General features: G+C 43.1%; 1 protein-coding gene across 1 annotated transcript in view; it reads left to right on the top strand.

The window, feature by feature from the left end:
* Positions 1 to 21,854, top strand: part of LOC124556236 — a gene marked incomplete at its 3' end in the record, with an annotated part of 825,860 nt that overhangs the window by 106,138 nt on the left and 697,868 nt on the right. The window lies entirely within an intron of this gene.

Consider the following 21,854-nt stretch of genomic DNA (forward strand, 5'->3'; position numbering starts at 1 on the left):
CAATGTGGTCAGCAAAGCGCCCTCCCGGTCGTTATCGCATTTCTTGAATTTGAAAGCGCTACTGTTTGGTCGAGTAACTCTTTAGTTGGCCTGTCGAGGCTGAGTGCATTCGGTTCGAGTCGTCTCATCAAGGAAAAATCCCTAGCAATAGTGGAAATCGAACCCGGGTCCACTGCGTTGCAGTCAGCCGCGCTTACCACTCAGCTGTGGAGGCGGACTCTACATAACGAGTTGTTAGAAATATTCTGGAAAGCTTGTAATGGTGTTCCAGGATAGGTTGTGCCGAGAAGCAATTGTTAAAAAATTTGATACGTTAGTTTTTTTTTTGAGTTAATTAGTATTTCAATTAGCCAGTCAGGCCGGTCCGCGTACAAATTCAAGCGGCCAGCCAGAGATGGTGTCGCCAAACGTGTGCTTCGTTTGGTTTTCTAAAACCGAACAAGAGAGCGATACAAAAATTGGACATGGATCGGTAGTAAAGATCTAACCCGAGTCAAAGGCTGAGCAGTTTCGTGCGCTATCACTTACGGTGTGAGAACAACTGACATTAATTGTATCTCACGGGCTGCTTGAATTTGCACGCGCCACGGCCTGATTGACTAACTTCAGTGCTAATTAACTCGGTAACGGCGCAACGCATCGTATTTTTCTTCACAATTGTTTCTCAGCACAACCTACATTGAAACACCCTTACAAGCACTTCAGACTGTTTCTAACCACAGTGTGCAAAACAGCTCTGTATTTGTTGCTGCCGCCTGGTGGTCCCCTCGTAACCTTATTTGAAAACTGATGACCTTAAGAGTTCCAATACCCGCCAGGTTAGGCGAGAGCGCTAATGCGCTACTTCCTGGACTCGGGTAAGCGCACCGGCCCCGGATCGAATCCGCCCGGCGGATTAACGACGACGGCCGGTGTGCCATCCAGCCGGGACGTGGTTTTTAGGCGGTTTTCCACACCCCCCTAGGTGAATACCGGGTTGGTCCCCACATCCCGCCTCAGTTACATGGCTCGCAGACATTTGAACACTTTCGTACTATTCCATGGATTACACTAGTCGCAGACAGTTGGGGTACACTAATTCCATCCTGGGTGCTACGGGGTGGCGGCAGGAAGGACATCCGGCCACCCCTTCCACTAACATTGCCAAATCCGATTAACCATGCCGACCCTGCCTAACTGTGGGAATAGGCACAATCGAAAGAAGAAGAAGAAGAAGACCCTAAGAGTTCCAATGAGGTTATGTAAATGGTAGTCATCCGTGTTCAGACCTACACCTAGCTACATCCACTGTAAACTGAATGATTTCCTGTGTGCCACACTGTACTCAAATTAGAGAAAAAAATGACCCCATTCGTAATATGGTGCCGGTGAGAGGGATATCTCACTTCCACTGCGGTTTGGAACACCTGAAAATTTGCAGATTCTCGCGCTCGTCTCGTTGGACACAGAAGTAGTCTGTCGCACTACAATTACCGCACGTAAAATTCCTCTCCAGTTTCAAATCCGGATCGAATAGTGACTGCTGCGACAAACCACACTTGCCGGTTTGGGAAATGAACAGGATGGTTATAATTAAATGTTTGCTACTTGAGAGGGTCCCCGTGAAAATGAGTAATCATAGGAGAACAAACTTTGTGGAAAAATGAGAGAAATAAGGTATAAACCATTTGAAGAAATACATTTTAATTTCGTGGTGAGAGGGTAACATTCATTAATTTCGTGCCATGTTTACGTTCGAGGTTACAAGCGCTGCACAGTGTGACCACCATCCGCATCCTCGACAACACGGAACCGCACTAGAGGTACGTTTTCACAACTGTTAGCAACTCTTTTCGAACGGTGGATCATGGAACGTTCAGCTGTCATGACACAGCTTGTGCACCGCTTTAAAATCCAATATTGCATCCAGCATTCCCAGTCATAGCAACAACAATTTCTTTAACAAACTGTGGCGCAGTTGGCTTTCGGTCTCTTCCAGGAACAATTCCCCAAATAGCCAGTTAACTCGAACTTCCGAATGATGTTCTTCAACCATGGTATGGAAAGAGGACCTCTCCGTATTCCTTTAATGCTTCGATACTCGCGAAGCCCAGCAACACTGTTGCTGTTGTTTCGATAAAACTGCTTTACGATTAAAGCTGTGTTCACCTTGTCCAGACCCATGCTGACTGTCTACAACTGTAAGGGGTTCCAACTCTACGTCACCACGCCCGCACCGGGGCCAACGAGATAAGCGGGCCCTACAACGAGCTTGTGACATTACGCTAGTCAGCTTGTCCGCCTCATTTCGCGAATGCTCGGCTCCTTGCAAGGTCCACGGGAAATCAATATTTAATTGAAAAGGTGCTCACTAAAGGTTTAATTTTGTCGTGTGCTGTCGAGAACTTCCATGCGTTTAAACACAAAATCAGGAATTATTAAACTCGTCTGAAATAGCTACTCGATCCCCGTCAGAGACGGCTGCTTGCACTTGTAAGACCGTTAGTGTCACGTGCTGTGACGTACGCACCACGGCGCCTCCTGCTCGTGGGCCTTTGCCAGTACCGACGCCTAACGGCAAGGCATGACACTAACACTACTAACAACGCAAATGCTACAGTGCACAGTTTGAACACCATTCGTTTGAAGTTGGGTACCCATTCGCTAAAGAGTTTTCCGTCTACACTGGCTCAAGTACCGAATGTTTAATTATAACCACCCTGAATGTTACAGCCTGTAAGTCATCTCGCTTGGCTCGTTATGGCATCCGCCAAGACGAATGCGACAAAGCTCTCACCCGAGGAATTATAATTCCGTTTTATTGTGTTAATAAGTATCTAGAGAATAAAAAGAAAAATTAGATTTTGTCGTCTGAGTGGCATTTTCGTAAAAGACACACTAGCGTTGAACAATTTAGTGAGCCACGGAAACCTTAAATCTAAATGCCCGGGTAGGAATTTGCTCTCAATGGGTAGTAGCGAGATTCAGATCATAACTGAGTCTCTTTGCGTGCTTAGAAGCACCGAGCGACCATTAAGGATACCGCTTTTAAGTGTACGTTGTAGTCATTCTAGTCACTGACGTAGCATTGTATAAAAAGAAGATTTAAATTTTGTTTCACTTTGTGAAATGCAAAGAGCAACTTTGGAGATGGACAATGTTTGAAAGTTAGAGTTCTTTTATTTGAAATGCGCCATATTAAACGCTACATCGCTTGCTAGTTCATCATGCTCTTGGGAGAGATTCTCAGCTTCATCCTCATATATGTACATGTTGTTGTTGTGGTCTTCGGTCCTAAGACTGGTTTGATCCAGCTCTCCATGCTACTCTATTCTGTGTAAGCCTCTTCATCTCCCATCATCTCTTGGTCTCCCTCTACGATTTTTGCCCTCCATGCTACCCCCCAGTACTAAATTGGTGATCCCTTGATGCCTCAGAACATGTCCAACCAACCGATCCCTTCTTCTAGTCAAGTTGTGCCACAAACTCCTCTCCTCCCCAATTCTATTCAATGCCTCCTCATTAGTTATGTGATCTACCCATCCAATCTTCAGCATTCTTCTGTAGCACCACATTTCGAAAGCTTCTATTCTCTTCTTGTCTAAACTATTTATCGTCCATGTTTCACTTCCATACATGGCAACACTCCATACAAATACTTTCAGAAACGACTTCCTGACACTTAAATCAATACTCGATGTTAATAAATTTCTCTTCTTCAGAAACGCTTTTCTTGCCATTGCCAGTCTACATTTTATATCCTCTCTACTTCGACCATCATCAGTTATTTTGCTCCCCAAATAGCAAAACTCCTTTACTACTTTAAGTGTCTCATTTCCTAATCTAATTCCCGCAGCATCACCCGACCTAATTCGACTACATTCCATTATCCTCGTTTTGCCTTTGTTGATGTTCATCTTATACCCTCCTTCCAAGACACTGTCCATTCCCTTCAACTGCTCTTCCAAGTCCTTTGCTCTGTCTGATAGAATTACAATGTCATCGGCGAACCTCAAAGTTTTTATTTCTTCTCCATGGATTTTAATACCTACTCCGAATTTTTCTTTTGTTTTCTTTACTGCTTGCTCAGTATACAGATTGAATAACATCGGGGAGAGGCTACAACCCTGTCTCACTCCCTTCCCAACCACTGCTTCCCTTTCATGTCCCTCGACTCTTATAACTGCCATCTGGTTTCTGTACAAATTGTAAATAGCCCGTCGCTCCCTGTATTTTACCCCTGTTACCTTCAGAATTTGAAAGAGAGTATTCCAGTCAACATTGTCAAAAGCTTTCTCTAAGTCTACAAATGCTAGAAACGTAGGTTTGCCTTTCCTTAATCTTTCTTCTAAGATTAGTCGTAGGGTGAGTATTGCCTCACGCGTTCCAACATTTCTACGGAATTCAAACTGATCTTCCCCGAGGTCGGCTTCTACCAGTTTTTCCATTCGTCTGTAAAGAATTCGCGTTAGTATTTTGCAGCTGTGACTTATTAAACTGATAGTTCGGTAATTTTCACATCTGTCAACACCCGCTTTCTTTGGAATTGGAATTATTATATTCTTCTTGAAGTCTGAGGGAATTTCGCCTGTCTCATACATCTTGCTCACCAGATGGTAGAGTTTTGTCAGGAATGGCTCTCCCAAGGCTGTCAGTATTTCTAATGGAATATTGTCTACTCCCGGGGCCTTGTTTCGACTTAGGTCTTTCCGTGCTCTGTCAAACTCTTCACGCAGTATCATATCTCCCATTTCATCTTCATCTACCTCCTATTCCATTTCCATAATATTGTCCTCAAGATCATCGCCCCTGTATAGACGCTCTATATACTCCTTCCACCTTTCTGCTTTCCCTTCTTTGCTTAGAACTGGGTTTCCATCTGAGATCTTGATATTCATGCAAGTGGTTCTCTTTTCTCCAAAGGTCTCTTTAATTTTCTGTAGGCAGTATCTATCTTACCCCTCATGAGATAAGAGATATGTACATACAAAAGGGAAATTTTCAATGTTAAGTGTGGCATTCTAAAAATTGCTAACTGTAGGATCATTTGCAGGCTTACGGTGATTTATATACCTTTTAAGCCATCTCGTTGTAGCCTGCTGTGTTAATGACACCTTTAATTTTTGTTTAGTTTGAAATGAACGAAATCGATGAAGATAATTCTTACTGCTATGATAGCAAACCGGGCGTTCCTTAGCGGCCAGTTAAGATAAATGAATGCAAAATAACGGATGGGAAGGTATATAAGTTGAACGGCATAGGTGACTGAAACTAATTCTGTATTTAAGTATTAGGCTGTTGTGTTGTGCACACATGTCCTCAAAGAGTCTGTATTTTTTTCCGAATTCCCTAGACTTTTCGTAAGTCAAGGTAAAATTCGGCGAGAAGGCGAGAGTAAAAGTAGCTCATTCATCAGCTGATTTACTTTATAACGAAAATTAAACGCGAGCATCGTCTAACAATAAAGAAGTATATTAGGTTGTGAGAAGAGGAGGTCCCCCATTAACCCCAAATGAATAGAGCTCAGATGATTAGTGAGCTGGAGGTGTAGTGGTGGCCAGCGGACTAATGTGGCGATTAAAATTCAGCCCTCGTCGATAACAACGCCAGATGGTGTGTTCCGCGTTTCGTAACACAAAGAGTGCACAGCCGTGACTCTTTCGAAACATGAGCTTTTATCGAACGCAGCCAACGATTGCTGCACCAAGATACTGGGCCACGATTGTTGTAGTAGATTAATTATTTCGCTAAATTTATAATGCTCCGAGCAAGTGGAACCTGTAGGGAGCGGAACTGGCAGTCTATATTTACGAGGTTGCCGGCAGACCACAGGCTCGCAGAATCGGATTAGAAGTTCGCGTGGGAGTGCTTCGGCAGTGGACGCTGACGCACGCAGCACGCCTGGCCTCGCCCGGGGCTCGAACCGAGACTGGCTGTGTCAATGACCTCTACTGGCCCACGCCGCCAGATCACTCCAGGCGTCTGCAGCACTCCGCCTGCGTCTCGTCGGGAAGCACAGACACGGGGAAAGCTTACAGCTCCAGATTTATGAAGGTGGCGAGGCTGAGCCACATATGCTGCCTTGCAGGAAGAAGTTGTTAATAAGCAGGGTTGCTCCCGAATGAATATTCCACTCTGTAGCTCAGTGCTCGCCTTTTAGATGTTTCCTAAACGATGAATACTGTCACTGAACCAAGATTGGACTTGTTTAGCATATAGTATAATGAGTCAATAAGCTTCAAAGCACAGAAGGTGACCACGAATCTCCATATAAAATGTGAATTATCAGTTTAAGTGCTATTGTACATTGGCTTACTTACGTTTCTCACGAAGGGACCTCAGAAAGTAGGTTACAGATTATTACGGCAGATCAAGTAACTTTTATTGAATGCTGCATCACACTTCAAAGTGACGCAGATATGTGACACTATTTTCCAACATAGTCACCAAGTATCTGTAAACAGCGGTCAGAAATTTCTATCAATCGTTCAATTCCTCGACGATATAAATCCACTTCTTGGTCACAGTGCTATTCGAGAACCTCCTTATGAACGTCCTCATCGTCGGAAAACCAGAGATTGCTGCTAATCACTTCGTCGATTGGCTGGACATTGTCGGCTGTGGTAGATGTCGATGGCCCTTTCCCGATCAACGTCAGTCACGTCTATGAGGGCTTGGTCAAATTGTTGGCATCATTTCACTTTGGCTACAAGCGACATTGCGTTTGGTTCACGTATCGTCAAAATTTCACGGTAAATCTATATGCAATTTAGGCTTTGCCCACAAGATTCGTATTGCCCCGTGTACTTCAGCTTTAAAGTACGTTTCAAGTTGCCGCGTCATTTCACTTCCACTCTTAGGTGCGGGTGTTACCCGTACGAAAAAAATGGTTCAAATGGCTCTGAGCACTATGCGACTTAACTTCTGAGGTCATCAGTCGCCTAGAACTTAGAACTAATTAAACCTAACTAACCTAAGGACATCACACACATCCATGCCCGAGGCAGGATTCGAGCCTGCGACCGTAGCGGTCGCTCGGCTCCAGGCTGTAGCGCCTAGAACCGCATGGCCACCCCGGCCGGCTACCCGTACGACAGCAGCACTACGTCTGCGAGAAATCCAGAACATGTGCTCTCTTCTCACAATGCCCTACTCTTTTTGAGCAACGGTCTTAGCGTGGGACGACATGTGTAACTTTATTTCTGAAGTCCCCACGTACTAAACATTCTAGCACTTATTTAGAACGAGTCAGATTGAAATAGTGCAAAATAAAACGGTCATTTGATGAACCTCTGAAGAGCTATTCTAGTTGTTACTTAAGTGGAGTTCCTATTATTAAGGCATTTTAAATGAGGAAAAATAAATCAAATCAGTTCTAATAATAAAACTGTAAAACCTTCGTATTTGTTCATCGAAAATATTTTCCAAGAACTGATTGCTGGTGGTGTAGGGGATGTAACAGAATACAATAGGACCATTTTCAAAAATTTTGTCTTTCTCTCTGTCTGTATACGCTAATTTCCAAAATTATTAGGCAAATTGTCATCGGGTTTTTGTAGGTACCTTGTGTGTAGCTTGGTGCAACTTTTAGGCTTCATTTCATTAACAATGGATTGTGGGAAAAAATATGTTTTAGGAGTCTGCTCGTCTTACAAAGGAATCTCCCCGTCGCACCCCGTTCACATTTAGTGGTTCGGTGACCCTGATAGCATAATATAAACGGTGAACGGTCCAAGCTTAACAACTGCAACATTGAGAAAAGCTTAAGAGTCATGGCGTCGTGGTTTAGTGGTCGCGGTGTTGCACTGCAAAGCGGACGAGCCTGTTTGTAAACCACCTTGAGGTAGCAGCGTACCCTCTGATGTAGGTTTCCGTTTCATTAGTGCTTTTATATACCTTAAGGGTGATGCAAAATATTGTCTTCGCTTAGGTGCAGTTCCGTCACTGAGACGAACGGGGTTATATACTGGATTATGAAAAGACGCATCCATATTGTGTCTAGGTGCTATGCTCCCCTTACCAACAATATCTACTTTATGTACTGCCCTTGCCTGAGTTGACCATTATAAGTTTCCGACAGTTTCTCAGTATTCTGAGAGTCCTCTTGCAAGAGATTCTGGGTTGGCCATGCGTGCATGATAATTACGTACGAAAATTAAATAAGTGACATTGGGGAGCAGAAATGAATGGCAGCAACGTTGAAGCGATACTCTGTATTAACTTCACTGTGACCAAACAAGAACGTAAGCCACGTGATAATCGCAGTACACTCGAACATCAATAGAATGTATAGTAACCACAGAGATACAATTTTTCTTATAAAGGTTTTCCAGTAAGACATAGAATAATTCAAAGTGTAGAGGAGAATTTAAAAAAATAAGTACATAATGCAGCGGATTGAGTAATTACGGCTCTATCCTCTAATCAACTTCCAACTTACTAAAAGCAAAGTGTCATTAAGTTGTCTGTAATAGCTCGGGCCTAAATAACAGATAACTTTCGCAATTCACCACCGGTTCAGCACGCGAAATGTAGCAAAGTGTGCGAATACGAATACCACATGACTAAAATGTCTTAATTATTGTCTGAAAATAACTAAAAATCTCCAGAACTGCGACCGTTACCACCGAACTGCTCCAACTACCTGTCCTCGACGTCCAGAACAGACTGTGAATTCAAACTCTCTCTGCAGCATGACCCTACTTGACCGCGGCTACTCTGATTGGCTGGAAGCGTGCCGAATTCGCCAAAGGTGAAAACAAGCTGTCACAGCATTCCCATGGTCCACTTCCTAACTCGACATGGCTGTTACCCAATGCATTTACACCACGTGCATCTTGGTGAAAGGTAAGAATGCACTAGTGGGAAGAGAAGTTTCCCAGAGAACGTCATAATACGCTGCACACTTCTGACGCAGGCTACACAAAGGGATTAGAGACGAAACAGCATGCAAAGAAGTCGACAGTACGGCAGACTCGATCTCAAAGGTGCTGCACTTTCAGTATATAAAAGAACGACAAAGTTAACTTCACGTGAGACCCAGGCCAAAACAAACACTGAGTAAGACAAACACCTCAAAGGAAGATGGCGAAACTGGTCTAAGCAATAATATAGACGATGATGAAAACTAGTACACAAGCCGTGACAGGTTGCTGTACCCACGTAAAATCTGTACAGTACATACAGGCGCGTTGCTTAGTAACAACACGGATCAGCGGTGGGCGCATGGCTCACTAGCTTTCCCTACAACTCATACCCCATATTTTCTGTCGTTTTTAAACTTCCTTCAGTTTCAACAAATTACTAACGTTCTTACTTAACACCTTCTGGTTTCTTTAATCAATTTATTTTTCTTTGCAATCTGTTGTTATTACTTCGATTTTTTGTTGCTGAAAACAGTGCAGGTATTTGCTTGGAATAAGGGACAATTTATGTAATCACATGAAAAATTGTAAAATGTACGACTTGTTTTAAAACACTGGACAACAGGTATCTAAATATGCAATCAATGAAATGAAATGAGAACGACCCACAAAGAGGGAATTCAGAGAGTCTACATCACAAGTGGATACTGATTACAGGATATCTTTGCGATAATTTTGCATAGACTATTTGGCGATTTAAAGAAACAAAATTGTATCAAAATTGAAAGTGCAATTAAATACGCTTCTTCAAAATAGTTCAAATGGCTCTGAGCACTATGGGACTTAACTTCTGAGGTCATCAGTCCCCTAGAACTTATAACTACTTAAACCTAACTAACCTAAGTACATCACGCACATCCATGCCCGAGGCAGGATTCGAACCTGCGACCGTAGCGGTCGCGCGGTTCCAGACTGTAGCGCCTAGAACCGTTCGGCCACTCCGGCCGGCTACGCATCTTCCATGATTTTTGTTTATAATGTATAATTACAGTAAAGATGAGTGTGTCGTTATGTATTGTTATCTGTTCCATATTTAATTGGCATTTGGAGAGACATCTCTTGACAATGATGGGGCGTACGAGATGATCAGCTACAAAAGAGGCGATGTATGGCGGGAAAAGCAATAAAGTACACAGCCACCGCAACTCCAGAGAGCAGCGAAGCTTTTCAGCGTTTTTCGGTCTCTGTGTGAAGACTAATGTACGAACTAGTGTAGGGATTTTGAAACGGTATTCACTAATAGCGAGACTGACTCCAAGGAAAGTTTGTACATATAATTTATTAACGCTTCACCAGACGAGTAGTCCGGCCTTAGATACGTAGTGCTACCACTGCGAAGCCGGATCAGGTTGTTTGTCGTATACTAAAGATATGAACTTCCTGATTTCATCGTGTAGTTGCCAAGCTCTTTTTTTAGTCATATATGCAAAACAGACTTGTTCGTGTAGAGAAGCGTGTGTGCTAGATGGCGTCTAGGACTCGGAGAAAATCGTTCCCTCCTAGATAACTGCGTAAAGGGGGCAGCACGCGATAAGTGTGGGAGCGGCGGCGCTCGCGGGCCTAACTGTTCTCGTATCTGCTCCTAATGGTTCCAGCTCACCGTGGGCACACAAACCGCGCTTTGAGAAAGCCGAAACAGGTTGCGGGCCCGCTGCCGTTCCGCGGGGCGCATACCTCGCCCTCGCCACATGCCGGCCCGGCCTGATTAAACACGCCTCAACCTGGAACTGGAGGCAGTAGCCGCACTTCTATATTTACGCGCTCCGCCATTCACTACCACCGTCAGAGGCCTCTTCCACACTTATTTCTCTTACCATATTCCTATATTCTATTTCGCGCAAAAAAGGAAAACCGTTTCACTGTGTCTCGTCACTTTCTAACTTACCTGATAGGCTTAAGAACCAAAAGTATGCTCTTCTCTGCAGGAGTGAATCCAGGGTAAGTGGAAGGAGGGTGAGTGTGGCAAGGGATAGTCTAGAGGGGTCGTGAGTTTTATTACTCCATCATACCCCTCCACCCAGGTCACACACAAATTTTGGTAAAAGCTTAAACTTTTAAAGGTACCCATTTCCACATTTCGCAACTTACTTTCAGAGAACAAAGTAGCATTAAACTAAACTTAAATAAACTAAATCCGAACAGTCCTCGGAAGACCCAGTAGTACCGACCGACCACCGTGTCATCCACAGCGGGTAGGTGTCACTGGATGCGGATATGGGGGACATGTAGTCAGCACACCACTCTCCCGGACGTCGTCAGTTTTCGTAAACAGAGCCGCCACGTCTCAGTGAAGTAACTCCTCAACTGGACTCGCAAGGGCTGAGAGCACACCACTTGCGAACAGCGCTTGGCAGACCCCGACGGTCAGCCATCCAACTGCTAGTCAATAACGACAGCCCTTAACTTCGGCGATGCGACGGGAACCGGTGTTACCACTGTGACAAGGCCGTTGGCTGCTTAAAAACTAAGAGTCCGTAAAATGGCAAGGAGTTCTAGGAATTGCAAGCTATGTTGAACAGCGGATATTTTTCAGTTCGTCGCGTAAGAAGTACTGCCCTGGTTACCACTCTGGAATCGCTCAGTATATTTGCTGTGGTGAGGCGGGGGGAGGGGGAGACAGCAAAAAAATCTTCTCCGCCCCCCCCCCCATTCAACCAAAAATGAACACTGCATCCTCTCCTGCTGCCGGCCGGGGTGGCCGAGCGGTTTTAGGCACTACAGTCTGGAGCCGCGCGACCGCTACGGTCGCAGGTTCGAATCCTGCCTCGGGCATGGATGTGTGTGATGTCCTTAGGTTAGTTAGGTTTAAGTAGTTCTAAGTTCTAGAGGGCTGATGACCTCAGAGGTTAAGTCCCATAGTGCTCAGAGCCTCTCTTGCTGCTCAGAATCTTTCTTTGAAGTTATTTTGCTTAAATAATAGAAGAGTGGATATATCGAACGTTCTAGGAGGAATTGTTCCACACAACGCATTTTCTTTACTGTTGTGTTCTCGGTACTCTGTTGCATGTCTCTTGACTTGTTCCAAGTATCAAACCACGGAGAAAATGTTTCAAATATTCATTACTAGATAGCGCATAATCCTTGAGCCAAGCAGTGTTTCCGCATAGAGTTCCCTGCGTCATGCTGTACGTCTCCTCCAATTATCTTCGGATGGTTTAAAAAAATCCGTAAGTTTTTGGTCAGCGGACACAGTTTTTGAGCTACGACAGTGATTTTGCTAGTATAAAGAAATGTAAGAACGTAAGCAAGGCCCATGTTCCTCAAGATTTATTCAGTATTATTGCCTCAGCTAAAGCTCTGAATCCCTTCCGTGTACTCCCAACGCATACAACTGACTTCTTTCATTCTAAATACGCTACTGAAACAGTGTTGTCAACGCACGCGTGTAAGACCTCCAAATGCAGCATGATCAAAGTGTCTCACAATCATCCATCTCAAAGAGTTATTAAAAATTATTGTTCTCAAAGAGAAGATTGGAAAAATGTTTGTGTCTTCGAAAGGCGAAAGGCAATGTGTGACGTATGCTACGCCGTACTTCATATGAAAGACCTGTTATGTTTATCAGTTGCAAAACAGAAACACCTATTAACGATGTTGCTGTTTCTTCCTCAGTAGCGCAGAGAGTCCTACAGTAAACTTTGCAACATCTGATCGGAAGAAATCTAAGAAAAGGAAGTCAATGCTGAGATATTTCCTTCTTGAATTTAATTTTGTTATTCTCTTATACAAAAATTTAAAAGACATGAGAAATGATTTTTGTTGCCTCCAATTCTACTAGTAAAAACATTACACCTATATTTATGAATTCGTATTATCACAAATAAGATATAATACCTCAGTGTTAACGACACTTGAAATAAAAACTTTATTGACACTTAGAACCAGTCATTTCCCTAGTATAGCACTTATAAATTATTCATCTTCCACTTTGTCTAATTTTTTTGCAGTGATGAGGGAAATAATATATTTATGTTGCATCAGAATATCTTCTCAGTTTTTTCGATAAAAATAAGTTATGTACGAAAAGAGGTACTTTTTTATTTTTCGGACAAATGTGAGGTTTGACGTTTAGAACGTTTGACATTTCCACTCTTCTGCTACGTATCAATTCAAGAATAAGCCAATTAATGTATAGCCTCTCAGTATTATCTGTTTTACCGATTACGTACTCAGAACAGTAATACGTGTGTCCTCTAGAACGTGAGATCGTTGGAGATGGGTAACGTTAACTTAGGGAAGAGGGACTGCCCCCACGATAAAAACCTGACTTAATTCTGAAACTTGTAGGTGAAGCGTAACTTGGCTGTTCGATGGTCTTTCTCAGATGTGAATACGGAAGATTTCTCCGAAACACTCACTGGTTGGCCAAAACTGGACTTTGTTTTGTATGTTTGCAGTAAATCTGTATTTACAAACTACAGAAACTGTTCCATTTTTCTCCTCCTGTAAGTAGGCTGTTTAGGTTTTTTTATTGGTAGCGCCACCTCTGTATGAAAATCACTGGCTGTGCTGTGTGCAGTCTGCGGCTGCTTTGCATTGTTGTAATACTCGCCATTGTAGTGTTAGGCAGCTGGCTGTGAACAGCGCGTAGCATTGCTCAGTTGGAGGCGAGCCGCCAGCAGTGGTGGATGTGGGGAGAGAGATGGCGGAGTTTTGAAATTTGTCATGAACTGCTATATTTATGTATGATGATATCAAGGTAAATACATTGTTTGTTCTCTATTAATATCTTTCATTTGCTAACTATCCCTATCAGTAGTTAGTGCCTTCCATAGTTTGAATCTTTTATTTAGCTGGCAGTAGTGGCGCTCGCTGTATTGCAGTGGCTTGAGCAGCGAAGATTTTTGTGAGGTAAGTGATTTGTGAAGGGTATAGTTTAATGTTAGTCAGGGCCATTCTTTTGTAGGGAATTTTGAAAGTCAGATTGCGTTGCGCTAACAAAATATTGTGTGTCAGCTTAAGGACAGTCGTGTATAATTGTTCAAAGGGGAAGTTTCACTCCCACCTATTTTAAATGACTGACATGACCCGATGTTAGGTGCCCACGAGATTTCCAGTTATCACTTGCACCTGGCCCCTGTCGTTGTTCTATGGAAAAGTGGGGAAAGTCTGTGCCACTAGACACGAGAAGAGGTTACCACTCAGAAACGACGCGCGCGCTTCATGCTGGCATCAGACCTGGTTAACTGAGTGTTAATAAATATGCTTGGTTTTCGTTTTTGTAGAGCGCGAAGCGGCGAGCGTTTTTCCAATCAGCTCGCTAATAGCGTGAAGCCTGAGCCGCGGGCCAATCAAGCGGCGTTTTCCTTTTTTATCTTATCCGCGGTGGTGTCAATCCGCCTGAGCCGACGCGTGTTACGGGAGCTGAGGTGTCCATATACAAAGCGGGCCTCCTTTGTCCAGAGGATCGCGATATCGCTGCGCCCCGCTACGCACCTGGCTGCCTTTCACCAGCACAGGACGCGTAGCCGCGTGGTCCTTCCTCTTCAGGCCCGAAGAATCAGTTCGTGTGCGCGCTCAAATCAGTACACACAGTGGAGGGTCTGTTTGAAACCCCGATACCCGCTGGCTGAAGCGGAAGTGTATTCAGGGTAAGCGTAACCCTCTGCCAGGCATATATGTGTGATTTGCAGAGTAGTCATGCAGATGTAGATACATTATTTCCCCGATTACAAATATTTATTTCCAAAAGACTGTGCTAGATACAGCTATGCGGTTTGTTGCAAATAGTAGCTGCCTAATATTTTTTTATGGATCCACATCTGCTCCGTTTGTTACCCGTAAATTGCAAAAGGCCGGCCGTTGTGGCTGTGCGGTTCTAGGCGCGTCAGTCTGGAACCGCGTGACCGCTACGGTCGCAGGTTCGAATCCTGCCTCGGGCATGGATGTGTGTGATGTCCTTAGGTTAGTTAGGTTTAAGTAGTTCTAAGTTCTAGGGGACTGATGACCTCAGAAGTTAAGTCCCATAGTGCTCAGAGCCATTTGAACCATTTGAAATTGCAAAGGCGGTACTCGATTTCTCTCCACGTCTTAACTAACATCTTCCATCACCGCCAGTGCAGTAGCTCGTATTCGTATAGTAAGAGTTTGCACTACAGGAACTGGTCTACTAAACACTTTATCCTTAGCGTAACCCCACAAAAACGTGACGAGGGGTGACGGCCATGGTATTAGACCGTTTCTACCGATCGATCCGTCTCAAACAAATAAATCTCCCCTCGCCCCCCCCCCTCCCCCCCCTCCCCCCTTGGAACACTATCTTGTTCAAACACTATCAGTGACTGAAATTCCAGTAATTGAGGTGCAACCTAAAATTCAAGCATTTGAAGCAAAACTGTTGCCGTAATGGTAGGCTCAGTGAAAAAGAATGGTCCTATAATTATGTCGTGCATGAAGTCATGCTATACATTCATTTTATGGCTGTCCCTTATCTGCTGCACCATGATGTGTGGGTTCTCCGACCCCAGAACCGTACGAGTCGCTTCATCGAAAAAGAAATCTTTATTAAGAAACGCTTTGTTTCCGTAGATTCGTCTCAGCGATTTCCTAAAAAATTTAGAACGTTTGGGCCTATCGCCTGGCTGCAAAGATTGCAGAAATTGCACTTTGTATGCTTGGATATGTAGCCTTTTTTTTTTTTTTTTTTTTTTTTACCTCTGTGCTCCGAGGTATGCCTGTCTCTGTGGAAACACGATGCATCGATTTGCACGGACAGCGTTGAAATCCTATGCCCACGGTATCAATGGTGCTGTCTTTCACCGCCTTTTTACTTGTCTCCAATACTGCCAACCTCTTTAAACTTCTCACACCATCCGTTGATGCTCCTCACACCCGGTGAGTCTCGACAGTAGGCATTATGGAACTGTGACTGAAGTGTAATGGGCGATCCTGTTCCATGAAGCCACACAACATAGTGCTTTCTCCTACATAGATGCCATCGTGACAGCAGCATACCTAAATTACGTTACCTGTAGCAAGAGGGAGAGAGGAAAAGAAAATCAGATGCTGCTAGAACTCTCGTAGAAGTATATCCACAAAAACTTAATGAGTTAAGCTACCATATGCAACAAACCTCATAGCTGTATCCAGCATAGTGCCATAGAAACAGATTTTTGTAACAAGGAAAATAATTTATGTTCACCCTGTACACTGTATCTGTTACTGAGATAACAATGTTCGTTGTCTTTTAGAGCCAACAGACGTGAATCGCATTACTGGAGAAACGGTATTCTTGTAGACACAAAAGACGCACCAGTATCTGTCGTAGAGGATAGTACTGAAGAACGATAAAACACTTGTTTCTTTACATAATGACTTCATAATAAACATTTTGAGAATGTAGGGACCGCAAAGCAAACGATCAACGCTTAACGCTTCCCAGCTGAGTGCCGTTACTAACTGGTGGCAGTAGTGATGGATACCAAGTTGGATACTTATCGCTACACAGTGGCTAGATCACTGATTAGAGAACGTAGGTAGTTACCCACACTTGTATTTGGGTATGCGTAATTTGTAAACCGTTTCCTACGCCTATCTAAACAAGGTTTGAGCCGTTTTCTACACCTACCTAAACAATGTTTAACCGTAAATTCCATGCTAACATGTTTATTCGTAAGGGGGAGTAGAAATTATAAGTTTCAAGCCAGTGTTTCACAACAGAAAACATAGTTATGTGTATATTACAGAAAGATAGCTACAGCATAATACAAATATGTGTATAGCTATTAGAAAAGAGCAGCCGCTGCATTTGCTCGTCTATCTCATTGTAGTACGAGCCGGATAATGTTAAGACTAATATTAATTTAAATCACAGCTTCATGGGCCTTTTTATATTGGTGAAGTGGGTAACCATTCAGTTTTTCCACAAGTATACCAAATAAGTGAAAATAGCACTACCAGAATCAGAATTATGTGGAATATACCTTACGGTTCCGTGGGGTAACTTCGTAACGGTTACCATCGCCACAGTAGTTATATGGGACCTATCGCTTTCTGCAACTAGATTACTGCATTCAGTAACGATTCACTTTGGTGATTCTTTGCGGATTAATTGATAAAAGTGACTTGTATAATATATGATTACAGCAATCTGAGGGACACATGCATATCTTCCGAAGTGATGTAAACTTAACGAAATCTTATATTCCAACGCGCGTAGAAATCTAAAATTGAATCCTACGTTCGTCGAGCAGGGTGTAGTTGCTCGGTTGTGTGCAAAAGTTTTCAACAAGATTTAATTGATGACAACAAATGTGAGTTTATATATAGTGTGTGTGTGTGTGTGTGTGTATGTGTGTGTGTGTGTGTGTGTGTATGTGTGTGTGTGTGTGTGTGTATTAATAGGATAATGAATGATGAGTAGGGGTATGATATTCTCAAGAGTTTATTATTCGTAATCGTGTAACCAATCATAGATTTATACTAGCACATTTGTAAGCAATGGACAGAGCGAAGAAAGGAAAAATAATGTCCGAAATTGGAAAGAAAGGAAGTAATTTGAAAGTTATTATTCTATTCAAGAATGGGAAATTTAAAGCAAAGAAGTGACCGTGCGTTAAAAAAAAATAGCAGGAATTTGAGAAACGTACAAAGCCAAAAAGTCATTTGAGTTGGGCGTAAACATATAACAGGAGCGCATCGGAAGTAAATCAGAGTTAGTAACAGGTGTTAGTGGAAACTAAGTGATGAGGAATGAATCGCATGCTCAGTCACAGTAAATGCTACCCTGGCAGCGGTTCAGGTAATTGCAAGTGATCTCAAGGATTGCTTCTCAATGAAGGTCACTGCAAGGCAGCTCGTTAATTAATAGCTGCTGTAGCCACGAAAATTAACACGATACTTTCTCGACTTTATCCTTATTTATTTATCAAAGTGAAATAAGAAACCTCCGTCTGTGAAGACTCGTTTCATCCCAGCTTGCCGGCCGGAGTGGCCGAGCGGTTCTAGGCGCTACAGTCTGGAACTGCGCGACCGCTACGGTCGCAGGTTCGAATCCTGCCTCGGGCATGGATGTGTGTGATGTCCTTAGGTTAGTTAGGTTTAAGTAGTTCTAAGTTCTAGGGGACTGATGACCTCAGAAGTTAAGTCCAATAGTGCTCAGAGCCATTTGAACCATTTTTATCCCAGCTTGCTCGTTTGTGCATCAAACATAGCTTTTGCGTTATTTTGTCAATGATCTACTTAAGGAAGTGTTTCTATCACTACTCATCTGGTCTAACTACGAATCATATATTAGAAAGTCTGGATTGGAAACCAGGATTTTTCCCCTGAAACAATCAACAGCCTAAATATATTTTATCATTTACATGCCTGACAGATACCAAGGTTAATTCTAAAGTAAACTGAAAAAGTTCCTTCTCGAAAATCTCCTGCTGTTCCCTAGGAAAAAGTTTGTAGCTTATTTGGTGCAAAAGAATTATATACTTATATGTATTACTGAATCATACATTCTTTATTTTTTGCAAACTCATCTGTAAATGTCCAGCATGTAGCTGTATTTAAATACAAATAAGTTCATAGTGTGTAAATTGACTCTTTCCATCATTAAGAAACAGCTTTCAAGTGATACCTGGAACACGTAACTAACTAAACCAAACTAAATAAATAAGTTAAAGAGAAGCTGAACACACAGTAACCGCTGAAATGTTCTTTAGTCTCGTCCCACGAGTCGCCGACGCGTCTCGCATTCTGACGCGCGTTGCTATAGGAATCTACGCTCTGGTCTCGATTTGTGACGCACCAGTCAATTATGCTATGTATTGCACTACTAACTACCACGGAGACGTTTATCGGAAGGATTATTTCAATTCTCGACATTTTTACTACTATACAACTGTCTTAATAAGGGTCGTAAGATTCGCTAAGACCCGCGAGGCTAGGTTGAAATAATCATTAATACCAATGATAAATGCCGTGTTACAATCTGACTGTTTTCAAACGGACTCCAAACCGCGAGCACTGTGCTCAACAACGTCCACCACCAACAATTAATACACCATCTCAAACCAGTTCCTTCCAAGTTAGGCAGAAATCTCCGCAACAAGAAATAGATGTGAAATCAACGTCCGCACACGGAAAGCATTTAAAAATCCTTGCATGTTTTCTGTACTGCAAGAATAGTTATGTTGATCACAAACATCCTACATCAGACACCAGTAACGAAACCAAACAGCACCTCCGCTCCAGACGCCCTGGAGAGCTGTAGATCGACTAGTAGAATTCTGAGAGCTTCAAGCACCAATTATCGAAATGTTTAAACGCAAACGCCTCAGGAGGGCTGTAGATCGACTAGTAGAATTCTGAGAGCTTCAGGCACCAATTATCGAAATGTTTAAACGCAAACGCCTTTCAGAAAATCAGACCTCATGACTAGAAAATCACGAATCTTATTGATAACCCCAACTCCTCCCCCTCCCCCTTTCTTCCGCAAGTAAGCCTCCATGGAAAGTTCTCCTTCCTGTCAGGGCTTCTCACGAAGTTGTTTCCAATTCATATGGTACTCGGAAAATACTCAACATCATAGGAAACTTTCTGTTAAGCAAGCCAAACAGACGCTGTCTCTAACACTCAGTCGTTGACGGTTTCCGGTTGAGGTCGCTTGAGGTGAGCTAGAGACTTCCGTGGCGTCCAGATGGCAAACGAAGCCAAACTAGTAGACCAAGGAACTTGCGGAAACTCTGCTGGACAATAGTTCTTACGTTGCCCACACCCAAGATTATGGTCCCAACTCGATGTGTGACAATTAGGCCTGGAAATAGATAAAGTTCCTGCACCAATTAAAATCAGACTCGGGTACTTGTACCTCCGATACATTGTCTCAACAGTCTCAGTTTTGTTATTGTTGCACCATGACATTCTCCATTTTCACCTTATCGTCGAGTGATAAACCGTTTATCCTCATGACAATTGCATCTGTGTGTTCTGGAAAATTCGCCTCAAATAACTCTTCCTATAACAACGTTCAGGTCCAACTGGTATTTCAGGAGAACTGCTCTGCAGGAAGATTTCAAAAAACGAAGACATTCACCAGATGCAACGCATACTTAAACATTCCTCATGACAACTGGTGTTAAGGATTGAGATTTTATGCCACAGGTTTCGCAAGGCCGAACACAAGTACGCCGCAGTATTTGTTAAGTAGCTTGCTTTGTAGACGTGCAAGTATTTCCTGCGCTCCTTGTTGCCACTGCCTTTTATTGTCCAACTGTTACACCGGCAAGAGGCAAAGTGTAGGAACAGGTCTTGAACACTATATAATCAGAATAATTTTCACCAACCCGTCAGGTTTAATCACATCACAGGCTACTCTTTATCGTGAGAGGCAAGAGAAGTTTCTCAAAAGCAGCTTTAAGCTACACTATTGAGGTTAATAAATTTTTAACAGCCTTCTGTTTTTCTTACGGAAATTATGCTTTTTTTACTGATAGACGAGGTATATTTTAGGTAGCGTCTGGTACAGTTTTCAGTCTCTATGTAAACGCACACGGTCTTTTGTCAAACATGTGCACCGAAAAAAATAATGATTTTAGATGGGAATGCAAAAACTGCACTGAAACTGCGATATTACAGGCATCAGGTGAAATGTGACTTTCAGTCAACGAGAAGGCCTTTCGGTCCTTATTCTACTGGATCGGAAAGAGTAGGAGTTAGCGATAATGAACATCTAACAGAAGAAAAACTTAATTATACCTTCTTCTTCAAATACCGGTAAATTAAGTTTAAGCGATGATTTTAATGACCAAAAGGAAATGTTACTCGAAGACAACTAAATGAATACATAGAAATATGTCAGTATACACAGTCGAGTTACAATAACCACTTACACGAAAGAAATGATACTTGCATCGTTTAGTTGTCATCTGTGTCCCTTGCAATACGTTCGACACTTTTTTTAAACAACCCTTGTAACTAATTTCGTTACCCAATTACAACAGCTGCAGAAAAATTAGGAGCGCAAAGTGGCCAGTTGTTGTGAATCTTTAGTGATTGCGTCTGTAGACACATCAGTTTTAAAGAACCCCTTCAGAACTTCCTCTACGTTCGAAGTCACATCAGAGATGCAGCCGTTGAGGACTCATTGGTAAATGCCGGTTTAGATGAAAGTGGTTTCTTGAATCATACAGTTTTTGGATTGTGCTTTAGATACGTATATGGTAGAGTCACCAAGTTAGATTACATACCATCAGTTAAGACGACGACCCATTTATACTGAAGAGCCAGAGAAACTGGTACATCTGCCAAATATCGTGTAAGTCCCTCACTAGCACCCGAAGTGCCGCAACAGCATATGGCATGGACTCGACTAATGTCTGAAGTAGTGGTAGAGGGAACTGACACCATGAATCCCACAGGACTGTCCATAAATCCGTAAGAGTACGAGGGGGTGGCGATCTCTTCTGAACAGCACGTTGTAAGGCATGCCAGATGTGCTCAATAATGTTCATGTCTGAGAAGTTTGGTGGCCAGCGGAAGTTTTTAAACTCAAAAGAATGTTTCTGGAGCCAATCTGTGGCAATTCTGGACGTGTGGGATGTCGCATTGTCCTGCTGGAATTGACCAGGTCCATCGGAATGCACAGGTGACACGAATAGAGCCAGGTGATCAGACAGGATTCTTACGTGCGTGTCACCTGTCTGAGTCGTATATAGACGTATCAGGGGTCCATACCAGTCCAACTGCACACGCCCCACACCGTTACAGAGCCTCCGCCAGCTTTAACAGTCCTCTGCTGACATGCAGGGTTCATGGATTCATGAGGTTGTCTCCATACACATAGATGCCCACCCGCTCGATACAATTTGAAATGAGACTCTTCTGACCAGGCAACAGTCCAATGTCGGTGTTGGCGGGTCCAGGCGAGGCGAAAGCTTTGTGTCGTGCAGTCATCAAAGGTGCACGAGTGGTCCTTCGGCTCCAAGAGCCCATATCGATGACGTTTCGTTGAATGGGTTA

This window comes from Schistocerca americana, chromosome X, assembly GCF_021461395.2.
Source record: "Schistocerca americana isolate TAMUIC-IGC-003095 chromosome X, iqSchAmer2.1, whole genome shotgun sequence".
NCBI lineage: Eukaryota > Metazoa > Arthropoda > Insecta > Orthoptera > Acrididae > Schistocerca > Schistocerca americana.